The 6,173-nt window shown below is 39.7% G+C and overlaps 2 long non-coding RNA genes across 2 annotated transcripts; one reads left to right on the forward strand and one right to left on the reverse strand.

The window, feature by feature from the left end:
• Nucleotides 1-270: 270 nt before the first annotated feature.
• On the forward strand, nucleotides 271-2,769 carry LOC136522408 (uncharacterized). The gene is made up of 3 exons (XR_010775886.1): nucleotides 271-643; nucleotides 1,373-1,482; nucleotides 2,468-2,769. It is a non-coding gene; the product is annotated as an uncharacterized lncRNA (long non-coding RNA).
• Nucleotides 2,770-3,674: 905 nt separating this feature from the next.
• LOC136519569 (uncharacterized) lies at nucleotides 3,675-4,624 on the reverse strand. The gene is made up of 3 exons (XR_010774978.1): nucleotides 4,546-4,624; nucleotides 4,031-4,111; nucleotides 3,675-3,926 (listed from the first exon to the last, which is right to left on the reverse strand). It is a non-coding gene; the product is annotated as an uncharacterized lncRNA (long non-coding RNA).
• Nucleotides 4,625-6,173: the final 1,549 nt, after the last annotated feature.

A 6,173-nucleotide genomic window follows, 5' to 3' on the forward strand; every position in this document is an offset into this window, starting at 1 on the left:
TTAATTTTTTTAAAAAAAACCTCCTTTTTGCCGAGTGTCAGGCCGGGTGGCACTCAGCAAAGAATTAGAAAATTTTTTAAAAATACTTTGCCGAGTGCCAGATCGGGGGCACTCGACAAAGAATTTTTTTAAAAAAATAAACTCTTTGCCGAGTGCCAGACCAGACGACACTCGGCAGAGAATTAAAAAAAAATTAAAAAAAACTTTGCGGAGTGGTGGACCGGGGGCACTCGGCAAAGGGCATTTAACCCCGCCGGCCCACACACACCGTCCACAGTTGTCTCCCTCGTCTCCTCTTCTCTGCCTGCGACCCTCCAGGCGGCGGCGGCAGAAGCGGCCGAGGTGCCCGTGCACCGGCGAGGCGAGGCCTTGGGGCGGACATCTCTCCACATTGCCTGGACGATGGCAATCTACGTCGATCCGTGACAGGGCGGCTCTGATCCATGGACGGCGGCTTCGATCCAGAAGACGGCGGCCTCCTCCGGTCTTTCCCAACCCAAATCCACCGCGGCGCTGCCCTCTCCTCCATCTGGCGGATTCACAGCCTGAGGAGGCCGTGAGGTCAACCTCGTGCTTGATGGGTCCTCCCCGACCTCCGCTCTAGGTGGCGCCCTCACCTCCATCCCCCAATTCCTCCCCAAAGGTAATGGCGATCTGTGATGCTCTATTTGCCTCTAATCCCCCCTTTCTAGAACCCGAGATCTCAGTGAAACTCTATTCTATTGGGACGGTGGAAGATGCAGCTACTTTTCTAAAACCCTATTGATGTGTCTATGCGCGATTAGTGGAAGGGGAAGGTGAATACTAAATGCTCAGACATTAGACCTGATTTTCCTTGTTTGTGATGCAACACTGTATGCTCATATGATTTCTAATTAAGCAACTTGACTATTCCAGTCCAAAATTAGGTTGCAGTCAATGCTGCGCTGACAGAGATTGTGAATTTCAGGGCTGGTTTTCGAGTAGTTTGGTGTTTCTTTATCAAGCCCAGGATACTCACAAGATCAGCATGTTATCAGAAGCGAAACATGTATTTAAGTTTTACTGCTTATTGAAAGTTTACGCAATTTAAAAAACTTTACTAAAGCAGTATTATTGTTTGTACCAAAATTGAAATGTCATGTTTGTTCCAATGGTGCATACGTCTCTTATGCTAGTAAAAAAGCACTTCCTAACCATATGTGCAATATGGCCTGCTGCTCATTCTCTTATTTTGCATACCTGTCTAAATAACTCTGCATGTAGGGAATGCTTTTTATTTTTTATTTCTGTTCTATTTGATTTAGAAGCTTAGTGCTTTGCTCTTTTCTTTTCTTTTCAGCAACAACAATCAGCAATAGCTATGCTATAATTTGTAAGTTCTCTTGTGCAGTTAGATGAGGCCTTCGGATGTGGTCGTCGCTTTACTCTTGTGGGTTGACTTCATCAGCATACAGCACAGATTCTACAGCAATGCACATGGTGCTGAAATAGTGTCCACAGGTATTACTAGTTCCAGCAATTATCAGACTAAATGTTATTTCTCAAATGATTTTAGGTCAACTTGCCTTGTCTTTCTATGGATTCAGATTTGAATTTTTTTTCTGTATTTTGGTATGATCATGACAATTATCTTAAATAATATTTTCAATGGGTGTAGACTTTGGTTGAGTACCAAATAATTTTGATCGTGCCTCTCCATGAAAGTAGCTTTCTCTATAATAATCAATTTCATCACAATTTGTAAATGAGGAAATGTCGCTAGCTACATCCTGAATATTATAAAGAATAGATTTCATGATCTGAGTACATTTTATAAAATCCTTCAAGGTTTGCAAAGACAACAAATCTTGACTGATATCTCCTCAAACTGTGAACTAAACAAGCATTATCCTTGCCTCTGAATTGCATTGAAAGTAGACGTTATTGATAGGATTGTAAACTATAAAGTCAGTAGTAAGAACTGACTGCTTGCATTTGGTAAATTTAAACTTATTTTATTGCCATATAACAATCTGATTCGAATATGTATGATTCACTTGCAAGGTTGTTAGCAATGTCAAATGGCCTGTTCAGAAACTTATTTTATTTCCTTTGCTTGGATTTGGGTTTTGGAACTTGGTGAGGACAGGTGCAAGTCCATCAGTTCTTGTGCTTCTCAGGTTGTGTTGGTCCATCAGTTCTTGTGTTTCTCAGGTTGTGTCGGTAGTTAGCTTGTCTCTGTAATTGCAAAATTACCTCAGTTTCAGTACATGCTTTTCAGTGAAGGCAGAACGAAATAGTTGAAATGGCTTTGCATGTACTTGCAGTTTGGTTTCAAGAGCTAGCAGTTTATAGTTTTGGAGCTTAGTGGATTTTCAAATGCTAATTAGAGCTTTTGTTAGCCTAGGTATTGTTAGATCTATTTAAGCTCATTACTTGGTACTTATTTTCTTTTAGTTCATTACTGGCTACTTATTTTCTTTTGTGCTGTTTGGTTCATTTGCAGGTTAAAGCAAGGAGTAAAGCGAGCAACACGGGAGCTACAGATTTTTTTGAGCTGTGTTTTAATATTCTGGTGCACTTATGGTTTGTAATATTCTCGTTCATTTTGTAATTGAGTTGGGCTGTTAATAATCTGGATTTTGAATGTCATGTTATGTGGCCTGTGCTGTTATAATGGGCCTTGTTCATTTTGATATATATATGTGGTGTTATTTATATGTGACGTTTGTTCATTTTGTTCATTTTGATGGAGCACTTGGATTACTTGTGAACTTATTTGTGATATATTATGAGACATGTGACGTTTGTGATATATATGTGATGTTGGTGACGTTTGTGATATATATCTTCTGTTTGTTTGGATGGGATGTAAAAAACAAATAAAAAAGGCTGTTTTCAATCACTTTGCCGAGTGCAATGGTCATGACACTCGGCAAAGTGACTACCTGGGAACATGCTTTGCCGAGTGCAAAGGCCATTGCACTCGGCAAACATCACATATTTGCCGAGTGCCATGGGCCAGACACTTGGCAAAGGTCGCATGTTTGACGAGTGTCTTGTCGGCAAATAGGCTACCTTTGCCGAGTGTCTTGCTGGTGCCACTTGGCAAACCCGGCGTCACGGTGGCGCTCGCCGTCACGGCGACTTTTCTTTGTCGAGTGTCGGATTAGCACTCGGTAAAGGCTTTGCCGAGTGTCCGATAAAGTGCACTCACACTACTACAAAATTTAACTGTACGGGCGGCTCTAGAGTCTCTGTAGGGGTGGTTGCGTCTGCCGTCCTTCCCAGGGTGTTCCTACAGAGGGTGCCTCTGTAGGGGCGGTTTCTTGACCGCCCCTGCAGTGCCCTCTGTAGGGGCGGCTGTTGTTTTCAGCCGCCCCCTACAGTGCCCTCTATAGGGGCGGCTGGTAATATCAGCCGCCCTTGTAGTGGACTTCTGTAAGGGCGGCTGTATCACCAGCCGCCCCTGCTGTGTGTATTTATAAGGACGGTTCAATCAAGAACCGCCCCTACAGTGGATTTTCTAGCAAAAAAAATAAATAATTCAAATCTGACCACACACACACACACATATATATATATATATATATATATATATATATATATATATATATATATATATATATATATATATATATATATATATATATATATATATATAATTCAAATTCGAATCTGATCGCCACAAATATACATATATACATATATTTTTCATACCCACAGTACAACTACTCGGAAGTATCTTAAAACAAACCAAAGTATTCGACCCACTCTCAACCGAATTAACAAAGAGCCATCTCGATGGATGGCTCACAGTGCAGCAACAGAATGTATCTTAAAGCAAACAAAAGTATCAGACCCACTTGCCTCTCTCTCACACAACTATATAGCACAAGATAACTTTCTTCATCATGGTGACCACTAAGACCGAGGCCTTGCAATATGAGAACTTTCAGATTGCCCTGAAAAGGAAGTACACATGAGTTGGACAATTTTCTAATACCACGTTATGGTAAGAGTTAGTCCACCTAAGTGGGAAAGGAAATTAAGAATGTAAAACTCTAACCTGGAGACCAAGAGCCCGCCCCTGAGGCAATACTTCGTGCCATGTCAGAAGAGATCTCAATCACTTCCATTGGTTGAGGACCTGTGAAGACAAGTATACAATTAAATAAGCTACGGACCATCATTTTAGCTTCTCTAAACCACTTGTCCACCCTAACAAGTTCAAACCCTCTAACCTCACACAGTCACACCGATCAATATGACCACGATCAGGATAGAAAGTGTTATCGATAGCTTATACAATATGTTCCAAGCAAGACCAAATGACAATGCAGTTTTCTTCCTAAATTCCTTCTAGTCATTGAATTGATGCTTCAACAAAGTACAAATATATCTTAGAAAGAAATTAACGAATGGGATTTAAAAGAAAAAAAACAAGCTGGACGGTGTGCACAATGATGTTGTATTTCAAATTAAGCACAGTGAACAACGGAATCATATACATTCCTCTGTCGAAACACATGCATTTTCTTATAAGCTCTAAACATGTATAAAAGCATTAAAGCAAGACGTTACCTAACATAATTAAGGGTACCAAAGCCACCCAAAGTGCTCCAGATCAGAACTGGAGATCACAAAGGGCCTAAATAGAGCCTGCATATTAAATAAGCTACAGATAAGTTTAACCACAGAGAAAAAAGAAGTTGATATACAAAATACGAAACATGTAACTAACCATAAGCAGCTTATTCAGATGCAGTCCACCTTACAAGATGCCTCACTGGGCATGTAGGAATAACTGGAACATGGTTGCAATTGTCCAAAAAATCCTGCCAGTTACCAACAACAAGGCTGGGGTAAAAACAGCAACCTGGATCTTAACAAAACACTACAATTAATTTGAATATTGCGTTTGACAAATATAAAATGACTCTGAGCCCTGTTATGGTGCTCAAGAAATCTGATCTGTGAAAACTGGAAACAGGGTCATTCAGCAGAATTGTTGAATTAACCACAATGGGGCATGTTAAATAGTGAAGGTAAACAGCATGGAGTATTATGTGTGTTACCAACGTACCGGAGAAATTCCTGACAACCACTTGGTCACCACAGAAAGATCTTGACGCCATTCATGTTCACATTGCCACGAGCTTGCATCACGTACAATATTTACAGGACCCTTCACCGTAGAATAAAGTGATTAGTATGAAAATATTTGATAACATCAAATATAAAACTTTGTTTCAGGCAGCTACCAGAGAAACTCATGTTCTTATTGAACTGCAAAGTTAGCTCTAAATAGAAATGATGCATCCATCTCAAGGGAATAACTTACCTTTGTTGGCTGTGTCCATACAGTGATCCGCCCATAAAAATTTGCCACTAGCAATGCACGAGGGCAGGTCCGAGGAGACCATTCAATGAACTGAACAAAGTCACGTGGAGAATCTGTTCAATTGACAACACCATTATACAGTGAAATATGCTGAGACCAGAACATTTTTATAAAAAAATGAATAGATTTATTTATTTCACATGAGCAGATAACAGAGCATCAAACTTGATCTGCATCTGCTTGTACATAGTCATAAGCTGAGTATAATTACACCACTAAAATATAACTGGGATTGAAATTTGAGGCATGTGTGTCTAGTAAAGAATAACATGCAAATAAACCATATTTAAGAATATTTTGTGTAGCAGATAAAAAGACATGTACCTGCTTTCACATTGAATACAGAGCATTCTGTTGATCTCTATGGATTCAGGATATGTATAGGAATTAAAATGGAGGACTCGAATTGGAGCTGGATAAATAAATTAAATTCTTTTATGCCAAAGAATATTTCATACAAAAAACTGTGGATAAAAAATGCCACTAAGAGGGTAAATACTCAAGCATTCTTTGCTAGGCATTGACATCAGGAGGATCTCCATTTTAATGTTTTGATTTTTTTTATGTTACCAATCTATACTTTCCTATCTTTTGTCTTCTGTTGTACCAGTATTGTAGCGCTGCTTCCAGAGTCCTCAAACACCCCTTCTCCTTGTTGTGTTGAACACAAGATTCTACTGATAATTTCAATCCACATCCTGTAGGAAGACCAAAACGAGTTTTGCTCATAAAAGCATACACTTAGGTTTAGATCTACAGATAGCCAAATAGGTAAAATTAGGGTTCTAGTGCTCAGCTTTACCCAAAA

Source organism: Miscanthus floridulus, chromosome 18 (genome assembly GCF_019320115.1).
Source record: "Miscanthus floridulus cultivar M001 chromosome 18, ASM1932011v1, whole genome shotgun sequence".
NCBI lineage: Eukaryota > Viridiplantae > Streptophyta > Magnoliopsida > Poales > Poaceae > Miscanthus > Miscanthus floridulus.